This window comes from Dysidea avara, chromosome 2 (assembly GCF_963678975.1).
Source record: "Dysidea avara chromosome 2, odDysAvar1.4, whole genome shotgun sequence".
Classification (NCBI taxonomy): domain Eukaryota; kingdom Metazoa; phylum Porifera; class Demospongiae; order Dictyoceratida; family Dysideidae; genus Dysidea; species Dysidea avara.
In genome coordinates this window covers 44591411-44607656 of record NC_089273.1, presented here as the reverse complement: position 1 = coordinate 44607656, position 16246 = coordinate 44591411, and the positions used below count along the sequence as shown (strand labels likewise).

General features: G+C 40.1%; 1 long non-coding RNA gene across 1 annotated transcript; it reads left to right on the top strand.

Moving 5' to 3' along the window:
- Positions 1-12548: 12548 nt before the first annotated feature.
- Positions 12549-14416, top strand: LOC136245609 (uncharacterized). The gene is made up of 3 exons (XR_010696012.1): positions 12549-12891; positions 13922-13986; positions 14031-14416. It is a non-coding gene; the product is annotated as an uncharacterized lncRNA (long non-coding RNA).
- Positions 14417-16246: the final 1830 nt, after the last annotated feature.

Below are 16246 nucleotides of genomic sequence, written 5' to 3'. Positions count from 1 at the left end.
GTAAAGGAGTAGGCATCAGCGGTTCCCTGGGGTTGGGAGTCAACTTAACACATTCAGGACATTGTTGTACAAAGTGTTCTAGTTGTTTTGAAATACCTGGCCACCAAACTGAAGAAACTGCTCTAAGGCGACATCGCACAATTCCTTGATGACCAGTGTGTATCTTCTCAACAGTTTCTTTTTGTAACTGCTTTGGAACCACTATTCTTCCTCCATATAGTAATAGCTCATCATGAAGGGTAAGGTTGCCTTTGACAGTCCAGTAGGGCTTTACTTCAGGATCATTGCAGCTTTTCGGCCATCCTGACTTGCAGTAAGTGATAACTCTGGAGCAAACTGGATCTGCTGCTTGAGTCTTCTGGTACACTTGAAGTCGCTGTTGGCTAGCTGGCAATTGGGAAGTAATGGTGTTAATGAATGACTCTACCTCAGATTGTCTCTGTAAGGTTTGAGTATCATACTCTTCTCTCAGTGGAGCTCTGGAGAGTGTGTCAGCAGTATACAGAAGTTTCCCTGGAACATGTTGAATTGAGTAGCTGAATCGCATCAGTCTCAAACGGAATCTCAACACTCTTGGTGGGAGGTTGTCAAGATGCTTGTTTCCCAATAGTGGAACTAGAGGTTTGTGATCAGTCTCGACACTGATATGTTTTCCAAGGATGTAGGTAGAGAATTTCTCACATGCCCATGTGATAGCAAGAGCTTCTTTCTCAATCTGAGCATATCTAGTTTCTGTCTCTGACATAGATCTAGAAGCATAGGCAACTGGTCGCCATTCTTTCTTTTGATTTTGTAGCAGTACAGCACCAAGTCCATGAGAAGAGGCATCAGCAGAAATTTTTGTATCTGCCTGTGGGTCATACAACGCCAAAACTGTGTGTGCTGTTAGTTCAGCTTTCACCTTGACAAATGATTCTTCTTGAGCTGGCACCCAGTTCCAGGCTCGTTTGCTGCTGAGTAGTTCTCTCATTGGCTTTGAAAGCTCAGCAATTCGGGGAGAAAATTTTCCCAGTTGATTGACCATCCCCATGAAACGTCTTAGCTCAGAGGTAGACTTGGGTGAAGCCATCTTGTTGATTGCTGCTGTTTTCTGAGGATCAGGAGAGATTCCTTTTCCATCAATAGTGTGACCTAGGAAAGTTAATGAGGTTTTATTGAACTCACACTTGTCCTTGTTGAGTGTCACACCAGCTGCTTGGATTCTTTCCAAGGCTGTTGTCAGTCTAACATCATGTTCCTTCTGGTCTTTCCCAAAGATGAGAATGTCGTCCATCAAGCACAGGACACCTACTAGACCATCAAGGATGGTGCTCATTCTTTTCTGAAAATGTTCTGGAGCACTTGAAATACCAAATGGTAATTTATTAAAACAGTATCGCCCGAATGGCGTAATAAATGTGGTCAACTCACGGGACTCCTTAGCCAGTGGTATCTGCCAGAATCCACTGTTGGCATCTAGTTTGCTCATCACAGTAGCTCCTGTTAGCTGTGCCAGTGTCTCATCTACTCCAGGTAGTGGATGTGTTTCTCTGAGCACACTTTCATTGAGTGGTTTCAAGTCAATACAAATTCTGACATTACCAGATTTCTTGGGAACCACCACCATTCCAGCACACCAAAGGGTTGGTTTGTCCATTTTGGATATAACCCCTAACTTCTCCATGCGTTCCAACTCCTGTTTGACTTTCCCACGGAGTGGTATTGGAACATTCCGTGCAGTGTAGAGAGCATAAGGCTTAGCATCTGGCTTCAATTGGATCTGGTAGTCTCCTTTGAGGGTACCCAGACCTTGAAATAGTTTAGGAAAGCTCTGCTGAACATTCCCGGGCTGTATGCTATCAACCTTAATGAGGAGTTGTAAGGCTGTGATTGCTGGTAGTCCAAGTAAATTGTTTTTCAAGTCCTTTATCACATAGATAGACTGGTTGCAGGATCTCCCATTGTAGGTGAGTTGGACAGATGCTTGGCCCAATACTTTCAGTGGTTGGTTGTTTGGTCCACACAAAACTTTAGCTGACTGCTGTAGCTGAATGCTTTTGAGGGTTTTGAATGTCTTCATCGACACTGCAGTAGCCTCGGCTCCAGTATCAAGCTTAAACACTATCTCCTGGCCATTTATTTTGATAGGAGCAGTCCATGAAGTGCCCTTTGTTTCATGGATAGTGTCTAGAAAACCATTGTCCACTGGTGATTCTTCGGAAAGTGTAGCAACTGCTTTGCTGCGACAAACTGAGCTGTAGTGACCCTTCTTCTTGCATTTGTGACAGATCACGTCCCTGGCTGGGCAGGACTGCTTAGGGTGAGGCCCTTTTCCACAGTAGGAGCACTTTTGACCACGGTTGACTGGCTGCGGCCTGGGTGTTTGGTGGTGAAGGCTTCGGCTATTTGCGGGTCGCTTGAGTGGCTTCCGTGACGTGAAAGCTTGGACGGAAGTTTCCCCATCTGGTTTGCTCAGGATCGCCTGTTGTCCTCTCACAGCTTCTTGTTGCCCAACCAATCTTTTTGCCTTTTCAAGGGTAAGCTCTGAGTCCATCTGCAGCTTTGCTGAGAGTGAGGAATCTCGGATGCCCACGACAATTCGGTCAGGGATCAGCTGTTCTTTGAGCACGCCAAATTCACAGTCTGCTGCTAGGCTGTACAAGGAAGTAATGAACCGTTCTGCAGTTTCTGATTCTCCTTGAGAGCGTTGGTTGAACCGGGCCCTTTCGAAGATCACATTCTTCCGGACTTTAAAGAATTCGTCAAATTTTTGTATGACGTCTGCAAATTTCTTCCGACTTTCTTGGGTAATGTTCGTTGAGGTCAGCACATCGTCGGCTTCTTCCCCAAGACAGTAAAGCAGAGTGCTCACTTGGCGTTCGTCCTCCTCTTTGTCGAGACCTGAAGCTACTCGGTACTGTTCGAAGCGTCTCTTCCACTTCGGCCACTCATCAGGTGAGTTAAACGTGAATGAGGCAGGAGTCTGCAGAATAGCTGCTGGGTATGCCATTTGACCACGTCTCTCAGCTTCTGACACCATGTAGTGTCACGGAATATATTCTAGTTAAAAGTCTTTATAGCAATATAACAACGGCAATGAATGCAGGGTACAACGCAACTCTATTACAAGAATACATACGAGTATACATGTTTACAAAAGTGCTAGTGGGTATATTACAAAAACAACTGTGTTTACCTATTACAAGATAACCATAAAATAGTGTGTTAATACATGTGTAAATTACAACCCAATTATGCATACACAGTAAACAGTGTGTGTTGCAGGTTTCTATCAAATCAGTGTGTGCATTATGCCACACAACAGGGATTTAACTGCATGATTATCTGCAATTCTGAAACTTGTACATCTCATACCAGTGTATTTCTTTAAGTCTTTCTACAAACATATTGATATCATTATCTACTGAACTTAGCATATAGTTATAGCTATAGCTTTAATACACTGATAACTGAAAAACTATTCCTGATAGCCATTTTAAGCCTGTTGTAATGGCTATAACAATTATGTGTAAGGTGGAATGCTTCAATTTTTGCTAGCTATTAATTAATTCTGACAAAACTACTTCTTATATCAGCATCTTGAGAACTAAGCGACTATAGCTAAAAGAATCTAAATGAGCATTATTATTATGGAATAATAGGCTAGGTACAAGAATAAAAAAAGAATAATAGGAGAAATTTTTGGGAAGTTATGGAAAGAATAATAGATAAAATTTTTGGCACATTAGGCTCAGGCCTAGAAAATAGTTGGCAAAATCATGTGCCCGCATGCCCTATTATCGCAGGCCTGGTCACATTTTTGCTTTTACTTGATGGCAGGAACTTGATGTCATCCCTTTTGTATCCTGGTATCTTCCCAGGGAGCAAGAGAGCATTCTTCTCAGTATAAGTTTGAAGGAACTTGACCACATGTACCTTTGCAAAATATGGGGTGGCATGTTTTGGTACACATTTCATGTTTTTATGAACACAGGGCTCTAGTCCATTGATGTAATGTGTCTTCACTCTTTGTAGCTTATCTTTTCCAAACTGAGTGTAGAAATAGAAAAGTTCTTTTTGACAAACATCTATACCATGGTATTTGCACTTCATGGTAATTCTTTTCCTCTTTTTTTGTAGGATTCCCATGGCAACCATCTATGATACTGTCCTGGATCAGTGCAGAAGACTCGATAAACCTCATTAGAAACATACCAAGTTCTTCATGTGTCAGGAAGCTAGCTTGATCTCCTGTTTGGACATACTCCTCTAAAGGAAACAGACTACTGCATGGGCTGGAATCAGGCTTCATCAACTTGCATACACTGGTATGTAGTACAAACAGCCCACACTTTTGAACATCACGTGATTTAGTGATGTCATGTACTGTAGAAACCTCAGCTTAAAGTTGGTTTACCTGAACTACTGGAGACTGTTATGCAGACAACTGGCCATGGATGTATGCAGCAGAAGATTGAGCCATCCCTTCCTGGAATGTCTCTGGCTCCATAAAGTCTCCCTCAAATAACACTGTTAAAACAATGAGAATGTTAAATTACCCAGAAAATATTTCTGTCCTAGTGTAGTGCATAGCACAGGAGCTTTTAAAAAGCATTCCATTCACCATATGTTTGTGCTTTAAAGTGCAATAAGTTGGTCAAAGTGCGTTATTAAACCAGGCGCGCGCCCATAGCCGGCCGAAGGCCACCTGAAGCCACACCTGATTTACTGAAATTTTTTCGTAAAAGTGTGTGTGTGCATAGATAAATGTATGCCACATGGATTGGAAACGCCCGTATTATTTACATAGTGACATCATGGACTATCCTCGTTTCGCTGCACGTAAACTTTATGACCTAGACAGGTAGAAGATTTCGCTGTACTTGTAACCAGCAAATTAGAGTTTGTTGTTTGCAGCTGGGTTAGTTACCACCCACACTATTTGGAGGCTGGACTGGGTAGGGACGCTGGAGAGCAAAAAACAATAGCGTAAGAAAATTCAGGTTCAAAGGTGAAATATGGTGTTTCAAAACTATTGTACAAATTTCCTAAAGAAACAGAAAGTGTAGCATTGTTTCTTTGCTGCTGTTTACATTACTTGTAGCAGGTAGAGTGTAATAGGGTAGCTAGATATTTACTGCTTCACTGTATATTTTCACTGGTTCGATAAAGCTTCAGAAAACAGGCACTACTTTGTGCTATTGTTTAGCTCAAGCTGAGCAGTACTGTAGCTTAAAATTTATTTCAATGTATCACACATTTCTTTGGTTGTGTAAATGCGGTGACAAGAAGTTGGCTAATAGTACTGCTGTTGAATTATTAGCTGGTGCGTACCTGCCATTGTCACCTGTCGCAAACAATATTTCTTCCAGTATTATTATTATTATTATTATTACTAGGACCGCGTCACATACAACCAAGTACATACACCAACGTGACAGCCCCCCGGTGAGGCTGTTAAGTGGTGAAGGCATGATCCCCAAATCATCTCAATATGTCACAGTAGTGACAGATATAACACAATAGTGGCATCGTAACTAAAGGTCACCAGTAGCTAAGTTCCAGTACATCATTGGTGTGGTAATGACACAGTGATGTGTACAAAGTATATGTACACAAAACATACAGGAGAGAACTATACATTATTGCAGTATTGTATGCAGCAATACATTATAGGCAACATCACCAGATAAAAATTATTAGCCAATATACAGCACTGTATATCAACATCAACTAGAGCTAAGTAAGGTTCATCAGTGATATAGCAATGGCACAGTGATGGGTGACACACTATAGTTATGTATACACAACTTTCAGGAGATAGCTACACAATGCTGCAGGAGTATGCAAGCCAGATGAACCAGATAAAGGAAGACAGCCAAGCCAGCCAGAGCCTAGTAGCTACACCAGGTGAAGGCAAAAAAGATTAAGCACGTATTGAATTGCCTGACACCAACACAAAGGAAATACGCCATGCCAGCTGCACAAAACAAAATTATTTACGTGTATTTTATATCCTCATCAAACTCCAACAGAATTTATAAATTTATCTCAAGCCTTACAAACAATCGGTCTATTCCAGCAGCCATGTCGCTTGACTCTGATTCTTGTGATGATGATCTTTGTATAGCCAATAACACTTTCACTCAGTTTTTACCAAAAGTTTTATGGACCAACCACAGATTGCAGACAACCCTTCTGACATACCTGCTATGTCCTCAATTGATATCCAACCTGAGGAAGTTTTTGAATGTCTGTCTTCCTTGGATGCTAGTAAATAAGCTGGGATTGATGCCATGAGCCCTGAGGTACTGAAACAGTGTGCTGGTCCAATTACACCTATTGTCCATCATTTAATTAACTTGTCCATCACTTCATGCTCTCTTCCTAGTGAGTGGGAGACTCATCTTATAGTTCCCATACACAAGTCAGGTCCGAAGACAGACATAAAAAATTATTGTCCAATTTCACTGCTTTGTATTCTTTCAAAAATTTTGGAAATATTAGTGTACAACAAGATAGTTGACAAAGTAATCAAGCTTGTTTCACCATTACAATTTGGTTTTGTTAGAGGCAGGTCATCATTACAACAACTACTACTCTTTATCAACTCTGTAATTGAAGCCCATGAATTATCCACTCCCATTGATGTAATATATCTTGATATAAGAAAAGCGTTCGACTCTGTTCCCCACAATGACTTATTGACCAGGTTATGGTCCCTGGGAATTCGTGGTGACCTGTGGAATTGGTTTCAGGCTTATCTTCACAACAGACAGCAACGAGTACGTATTAACAATTCTATTTCAGAGGTGCTACCTGTGTTATCAGGAGTACCACAAGGCAGCATCTTTGGTCCTCTTTTGTTCATTCTTTACATCAATGATTTTCCTTTGCTATTAAAAGAATTACTGCCCTTTTTATTTGCTGACGACACCAAGTGTATACATACAGCTAAGACTGCTGAAGACTTCAACATTATACAAGAGGACCTTAACATATATAGCCAGCAACTGGTCTGTGTTGCGTAATTTATCCTTTAATTGCTCCAAATGTGCTGTTTTACACTTTTGGTGCAACAATAATAGTACAGCTCAGTACTTCCTCAACAATAACAATATTGAATTGACAGAACTGATTAAAGACCTTGGGATCATGATATCTACTGACCTCTCCTGGTCTGCTCATTGTAATATGGTTGTGTCCAGAGCCTACAAACAGCTAGGCTTAATCCGTCGTAGTTTTACAACCAACTGTACCTTGACAAAGAAACAATTATACATCTCCTTGGTGCGTTCTCAACTTATGTACTGCTCCCAAATCTGGCGACCCAATCTTGTTCAAGATATCCAGCTTTTGGAAAGGGTTCAGCAGAGAGCCACAAAGTACATTCTTATTGATTATACTTCATCCTATAAAACTAGACTATTAAAGTTGTCGATGCTTCCCCTCATGTTTACTTACGAACTAAATGACTTGTTATTTTTATTAAATCCATCAAGAATCCATCTTTACACTTTGACATCTCCAAGTGGGTCCATTTTAACAACAACAGTTCTACAAGATCATCAACCCATTCCAAGCTAGTTCATAATTATACGAAATATAGCACCTCCCGCCACTTTTATTTTAACCGTTTACCACGTTTATGGAATGTACTGCCACCTTTAAATCTAGATCTATCTATAGCAACACTAAAGAGACAGTTAAACAACATCTTCTGGGCCATGTTCACTTCGAACTTTGATGACAATAATTACTGTACTTATCGTGTTGTATGTCCTTGTCATAGGTGTAGTTCCACCCCAATTACCCCTTTGTTAATTAATTAGTTTACTTGTAATTTTTAGTTGCTCCCTTGCAATCTTAACTTATAATTGGGTGCTGATAGCTCTTATCAGCACTGCAGCTGGTGTATTTTATAGTCTAGTTTAGTTTTATACCAACCCCCCAGTTTGTATCCATGTCTTTCAGCAGCAAAATCACAATTATAATAATAATAATAATAATAATAATAATAATAATAATAATAATAATAATAATAATAATATGTAACTGTATTGTAAAGATCGTGGCATATGTTTTAATGTTTTCTTGTATTGTTTATTTACGTGAATGAATCCACTGGCAGCTGGCATGGAGACTTGAGATGTTACAAACATAAAATCTTACTTGTAATCTTTTTGTTTACACAAGTGGCTTCTGGCTTTCCTGCACGGGCATTGCTAATCTTCTTCGCGCAAGCTGTAAATAATCAAGCAAGGGTGTGGTACTGGGCGTTATATCAAGACACACGGTAGTGTGTCGTGCGGCCCAAGAATCCGCGAGTAACACCCGTGAGTATATTGACAGGAAGAAAGAAAACGCAATTTTCGCACCTCCGTAGCTCTGTGCTGCTTTGATGAAGCAAGACGATTTTTGCTGTGGACACTCCCTCCAACTTCAGCACTCCACATTCCAAATTTGAGCGAAATTGCTTCTAGCGTTCCCGAGATATGCGACTTCAAAAATTGGCTTAGTTTCATCGTTTTTTTCTTATTTTTCTTCATCTGTTCGCACACTTACAAAAACTGCTATAAAACGCGAACGCCGTATCCGATCGCCTTGAAAGTTGGCACGCAGAAAGGGGGTATAAAGGCGCATCTCTGTACCAACTTTGGCTGGAATACGATAAACAGGCAAAGAGTTATGAGCGATTATTCACGAAAAATAACACCAATATGTTGTCACGCCTACAGGGTAAACCGCGTATGGGAAGAAGTTGACAATTGGTGGGTGAATAGGTTAACTATTGAACCTCAAACCTTTTGTGGTTTGAAAGAAATCGAGCTAAAACCCAGGAAGGTACAACGAAAAAACCAACAGTGTGTAATAATTACGCAATCGAGATTAGCTAATAAAAAACGACTGCTTGCCACGCCTACCAGGTAAACCGCTTGGGGTAATGCTTTGAGAATCGCTGTATAGATGGAGTAATCATCTTAGAAAGGCTCTTCAATGGTGTAGAAGAATCAGACTTAAAGCCACGGAGTTATAACAGGAAATCCAACTTGGTGTAGCAAGTGCGAGATCGAGATACTCTAATAGAGCAGTCATCCTAATAGAGCAGTCACCCAAAGAGAATTCAAGAGATCAGCTAGAAACAAGTAACCTGTATAGAGATCAGCTACAAACAAGTCACCCTGTAGAGAGATCAGCCACAAACAATTCACCCTGTAGAGAGATCAGCTAGAAGAAGTTACCTTGTAGGGAATTCATGCAACTATAGAAAGAGATAATTCAGCTAGAAGAAATCACCTTGTAGAGTTCAGCTACAAAGAAACCACAATGAAGAGAGTTCAGCTACAACCAAATCGCCCTGTAGAGAGATCAGCTAGGAGAAGTTTAATTGTAGAGAGTTCGGTTACAAAAAACTACCATTTAGAGAGTTCGTTTACAAACTAGTGACCCTGTAGAGACATCAGCTAGAAGAAGTTACCTTGTAAAGAGTTCAGCTACAAAGAAACCTTTCTGTAAAGAGCTCACCTGCAAAAAAAAATCACCTGTACAGATTTCCGCTACAAACAAATCACTCTATAGAAAGATCAGCTAGAAGAAGTTACCTCGTAGAGAGTTCAGTTACAAAGAAACCACCATGTAGAGAATTCATTTACAAACTAATGACCCTGTAGAGACATCAGCTAAAAGAAGTTACCTTGTAAAGAGTTCAGCTACATAGAAACTATTCTGTAAAGAGCTCAGCTGCAAACAAATCACCTGTACAGAATTCAGCTACAAACAAATCACCCTGTAGAAAGATCAGCTAGAAGAAGTCACCTTGTAGAGAGTTCAGCTACAAAGAAACCACCATGTAGGGAGTTCAGCTAGAAGAAGTTACCTTGTAGAGAGTTCAGCTACAAAGAAACCATCATGAAGAGAGTTCAGCTGCAAACAAATCTCCCTGTAGAGAGTTCAGTTAGAAGAAGTTACCTTGTAGAGAGTTCAGCTACAAAGAAACCATTCTTAAAGAGCTCAGCTGCAAACAAATCACCTGTACAGAATTCAGCTACAAACAGATCACCCTGTAGAGAGGTCAGCTAGAAGAAGTTATCTTGTAGATAGTTCAGCTACAAACAAATCACCCTGTAGAGAGATCAGCTAGAAGAAGATACCTTGTAGAGAGTTCAGCTACAAATTTAAAGAAACCATCATGTGGAGAGTTCAGATGCAAACAAATCACCTGTAGAGAGTTCATCTACAAAGAAACCACCATGTAGGGAGTTCAGCTAGAAGAAGTTACTTTGTAGAGAGTTCAGCTACAAAGAAACTATCATGAAGAGAGTTCAGCTGCAAACAAATCTCCCTGTAGAGAGTTCAGTTACACTGTTAAAAATAAAGAGTAACCACCACTCTGAGAGTTCCCAGTGTAGGGAGGATTTAACACCCCATGGAGAGTAACCAACACTCTGAAGAGAATAACCATTACTCTAAAGAGTAAGTGACACCACCTTCAGAGCATGTGTTACTCCCCAGTTTCTCCTTTGGAGTAATGGTTACTCTCCAGGGGTGTTAAATCCTCCCTACACTGGGAACTCCTTGAGAGTTGTGGTTACTCTTCATTTTAACAGTGTAGAAGAAGTTACCATGTAGAGAGTTCAGCTACAAAGAAACCATCATGAAGAGAGTTTAGCTACAAACAAATCACCCTGTAGAGAGATCAGCTAGAAGAAGTCACCTTTACTCACCTAGTAGAGAGTTCAGCTTCAAAGAAACCACCATATAGAGAGTTCAGCTGCAAACAAATCACCCTGTAAAAAATCAGCTACAAACAAATCACCCTGTAGAAAGATCAGCTAGAAGAAGTCACCTTGTAGAGAGTTCAGCTACAAAGAAACCACCATGTAGGGAGTTTAGCTAGAAGAAGTTACCTTGTAGAGAGTTCAGCTACAAAGAAACCATTCTGTAAAGAGCTCAGCTGCAAACAAATCACCTGTATAGAATTCAGCTACAAACAAATCACACTGTAGAGAGATCAGCTAGAAGAAATTACCTTGTAGAGAGTTCAGCTGCAGTACAAAGAAACCACCATGTAGAGAGTTCAGCTGCAAAGAAATCACCCTGTAGAAAATACTGCCACAATCAAATTGCCCTGTAGAAAGATCAGTTAGAAGAAGTTACCTTGTAGAGAGTTCAACTACAAAGAAGCCACCATGTAGAGAGTTCAGCTAGAAGAAATTACCTTGTAGAGAGTTTAGCTACAAAGAAGCCATCATCTAGATAGTTCAGCTGCAAACAAATCACCTGTAGAGAGTTCAGCTACAAACAAATCTCCCTGTAGAGAGATCAGTTAGAAGAAGTTACCTTGTAGAGAGTTCAGCTACAAAGAAACCATTCTGTAAAGAGCTCAGCAGCAAAAAAAATCACCTGTACAAAATTCAGCTACAACTAAATCACCCTGTAGAGAGAACAGCTAGAAGAAATTACCTTGAAGAGTGCTCAGTTATAAAGAAACCGCCATGGACGGTTCTGTAATAAATATATGTATAATTTGTACATTTACTGATAAATGGTACATCTGCTTCATCTTTTCTTCTTCCTGTGGTAAAGAAAAAAAGATAGGTTAAAAAGTCCCAAAGCAAGGCATAGGCCAGCTTTGGGGTATACAAATACAAAAAGAAGTGAAATCTAATCCAAAACAGCCAAGCTGTAAAAAAAGTGTGCGGCCCTCAAAACGGCTATGGTGAAAAAAGATGTGAAATCCAAGGTGGCGGCCAAGAAATGGCTGTGATGGTAGGTTAATGGTAAAAAGTTTAATAACGACAATTCAAGTGAATTTTGGTGCCGCTTGGTCAATTGGCACAAAATTCACTGAATTGTCATTATTAAAATTTTTACCATTAACCTACCATCACAGCCATTTCTTGGCCGCCACCTTGGATTTCACATCTTTTTTCACCATAGCTTTTTAGAGGGCCGCACACTTTTTACAGCTTGGCTGTTTTGGATTAGATAGAATTACACGTATGGTCAAGTCATCAGCACGAACAGGAGCGACGATTATACGTTTGTGCCTTCATTCACAGGCGAATCTATCCCCGGTTAGTTCATGTCTCTAGGCCTCGTAGTTTTCTCAAGCATTAATTATTATTTATTTATTTATTTATGACGTAATTTTAACCGCGTTTCGTATTATTCTTAGTACTTGGTTGTATTGTTAGGCGCAATATGTGAATTTGCGCAGTTTATAAATTGCGCTGCGCATTTTGTGAATTCATAAAATGCTCAACAATTTATAAATTGCGCAGGTGTCGCGCTGCCTTATGGCAAGGCGAGATGCGACAAGTACAGTCGATTGCAGAATTGTTGAAATTTCTCTTCCCGTGCCGTAAACATTCCGTGGGCTAGAAAACTATTTGCAGTGACGCCGGATTAGCCGGATTGAGGAAAAAGATTAGTGTGGTTCAATTGCTGTTGAATCCGTGGCAAGGACAATAAAATTTACTCACAAGGAGGCTTACGGAAACACTCACGGTACGGCATACTTTTTTCAAGGATCCTGCAATCGACTGTACAGCCTGTTGTATCGGTTGCCGACCTTCTGTCATTCCAAGTGTTGGATCACGAGATTTCCTACTGGCAGTGTATGCGAGGTGTGAATTTCACTATGAGTTTGTGAGGTACGTCAAAAGAGGGTCACAGAGAGCCGGCTATTCGAAAGGTTCTGTAGAGGAAAATATCTTGGTCCCAATCACACCTCCAAAAAGCAAAACAAAACAGTAACGGAGGAGAAGGTGCAGAAGATCATGTTTGATATCAGACCATTTTGAATGGAGTGGAAAGAAGTTATGCTCTAATTAGCCCTGCCTTTCATTACTACAACAAAGAAGTTTGTTTTGTTAAACTACCCAGAGCTGAAGTTGGAACAAACAAAGGGTAAGAGACTTTGTGCCTGCCCTTCACAAAATTTTGTAATTACAGAATGAGAATGACCATCATTTAGTTGCAACAGTTGAGAAATTTTATGACATAGTAGAGCGTGTGCATTCAACTGAAAATGGACATGTAGACTACAAGAAAATACTTGCAAAGATATGGAAGTATAGTGAATTATGTATGCTATCATATTCTCAAGCATCACAAAAATTTATAGCCACTAGTCATACGTTGTGAAGATGGGTGATAGCAATATTCTGTACTGCATGAACAAGTAGTCCAGTTCCCAAGTTTGTAATAATGCCAAGTTGTGAAGGACAAGTCAGGCTGGATTTTAGCTGATATTTTTGCAAGAGACCAAACCTTTGTGGTCCCCATCGACCTATCAATTTATGGAGCTCACCTATCAATTTTCTGATATATTAGTTAGCAAAAAGATTATAACATTCTAATAGAACAGTCATTTGTTCTAATAGAGCAGTCAGTAAGTGATCTCAGAAGGAATCTGTAGGGGCATCCCTCCAGATCCCCCAGTAAGACCATGTGTGTATTTTGCACATGGCACTCAGCTTTACAACTACCTGGAACAGACCCCTTGCTACGGGCTTGATGTCTTCACTGTTCAACGTTGCTTGGTACCTTAATTTGGCATACTGCATGCAGTACATATAATGAGAACACCATGGACCTACTTGAGTCCTCCTTTATGTATCTTTGCTGACAGTGGATGGTGTTGATTTGTGGTACCTAGCACTATATGTAATCGCTTCCCTCAAAAATTATTATAATTATGCACCTATTAATTGCTTCAGCAATCAGTTCGATATACATCATCACATTGTGTCATTTGTACCATTAAGTAAACATGTACGTGTTCGTTCATGTTGTGGTAAAATGTATGTATATTAGCTTAAATAACTTGATGAATAGTTGGATTTCTTGGTGAACCAGTAAATTTCTCTTCATCTTCTGTTGTATTGTACTGATGAGTTATGATGTGTCACATGAATTATGATGTTTGTTTATTTAGAATCATTGGATGACTATTGTCAATCTTGTGGAATGATTAGTTTGGATGATGATACAACTGACATGGTGAGGTCTAGTTATGCATACAAATTAATGTATGGATTCCATAGGTCAGGTGCAATAGTTGCTCATGGGGGGTACCATGAACGGTGTTTAGGAAGACATGTGGTTATAGCCAGGCAAGATGAAAATGGATACAACTTTTCTGGGTCTTGCTGTTCATCAAATGGAGCTGTACCTTTGTAACTCATGTATTGGAGCATACTTAGCTATATGTGTAACACAGCATACCTGATTCCAAACACTATATGTTTGCACTAATAACTGTATCACGCAGAGGTGACATTATATAGCTAACCACGTGTTGTGTTACATCTGGATGCATGGGATAATGTGAGAGTGAAACTAACTACGTGTACCATTTAAGGCTGGACATTAAAGATATGATGTTGGACTTGAGTTACAATGTACCAAACCTTATGTGCTGATATTCATTTCATTATTTGTGCAGTGTTTGCATGTGCTGGACAACTGCTAGGAAAAGTAAAACATGCAGGCTGGACTGTGCCCATCAATATCAGCTGATCAAAACGAATAGCTTAGCCTACCACAAATGCTGTAGTATACGTAGCGCAACACTGAGAGAGAAAGACAGTGCACCTTATCCAGGCCAGCTGCAGAGTACGCCGCAAAGGAACCTTGGAGGGAGAGATAGTCGGGTAGACTTAAATGCGTCTTCAGTTCAGTTCAGTTATCCATGTCCCTTCAGCTAGTAAAAGGGGGTAAAATGAGAAGCCTGTCATTCCTCCCTGTGATACGTCCTTGAATCGGCCAAGAACGTAACGGCGGTACCCAGTTCATAAAATGCGCAGCTCTTACGGTAGTTCACAAACTGCGCAACAATTTATAAATTGTTGCGCATTTTATGAATTCACAAAATGCGCAGCGCAATTTATAAACTGCGCAAATTCACAGATTGCGCCTAACAGTGTAATTATCAATTTCGTCAATGACAGGGTACACAAAAGGCTAAGTGCCTGTACAAAGTGGTCCCCAACAAAACAAAAAGAAACCGTACAATGAATACGAATATACCAGAAACCGTACAATAAACAGTACCCACAGTCTGCCACAGACACGCTGTGTTCTTGTTCAGTACACAACGCAACACAATAAACAATGTAAAAGGGATGTCCACGCCTTCGAACCAGCCTTCAAACAAGCAAGAGAAAGCCAAACAGCCACTCAACAAAATTCCCAATGTATTGGCGCACTGTAACTAGGATAGGAAAATAATTTAACGGGAGTTTCCAATCCATTAGGAACGCATACATTATCTATAATGTCTGCGAGTATGTGTGCGTGCGTGCGCGCGCGCGCGCGCGTGTGTGTGTACCTACCTACCTATGTTTGTCCGTACACACCCACATGAGCAAAATCGTTAAATGGAAAAGCAGCTTTTACGTAAGAATTAAAGGTTGAATGAAGTCTGTATTAAAGTTCTACACCAGTACACTTTGCTCTGAGGTGGTTCCTTTTCGGCGGTCTGAAATATGGGTATGGTGACTCTCCTTCGGCTTTGTGAATTACCTTTCCTTCGGGTTTATAGGCGTGTAACAACTATTATTATTATTATTATTTATATAATTATTTGTTAATTGGTACAAGGAAGACAAGGTCTTATAAAAATCAATCTCAAATACATCTGAATGGATCTGATTATAAATTATCTCGACTACTCAAAGTTTTTTACTAACAGATATCATTTACAATTCCTCCATACTACCTACCAACATCACTATCCACGAGACAGTACCATCCACTGCACTACATCTTACCACATGTATCTACCACAGCACACCAAAATAGTTATTTTTCAAAAACAACTAATGATTGGAACTCTTTACCAGTAGATCTTATTGAAGTTGCAGATGCTGACATTTTAAAAACCGGACTACAATCATTATTGTAATTGTGTTGCATGTGTTTGGGCAAACCTGAGCACATTCAGAGCAGCACACAAAAGAACCCTATTTATTTATTTATTTATTTATTTATTTATTGATTAGCAAACACCCAACAGGGTTTTTACGCTAATGTACAAGGTACGTACACATAAGTGCCTAGTTTAAGTTACAATAATACTTTACTACTATAAAGCGTAAACGTGTACCTCATTTGTTGAATCATGACTTCGAAGAAGGGATTGAGATAGATGGTGTATCACGTGATCTATTGCGAGGAAGTCCATTGGGAAGTCCCTATAATTACACCTCATGTAGACGCACGTGCCATGCTCCGTTGGTGCGGTTAAATTCGATTTTAA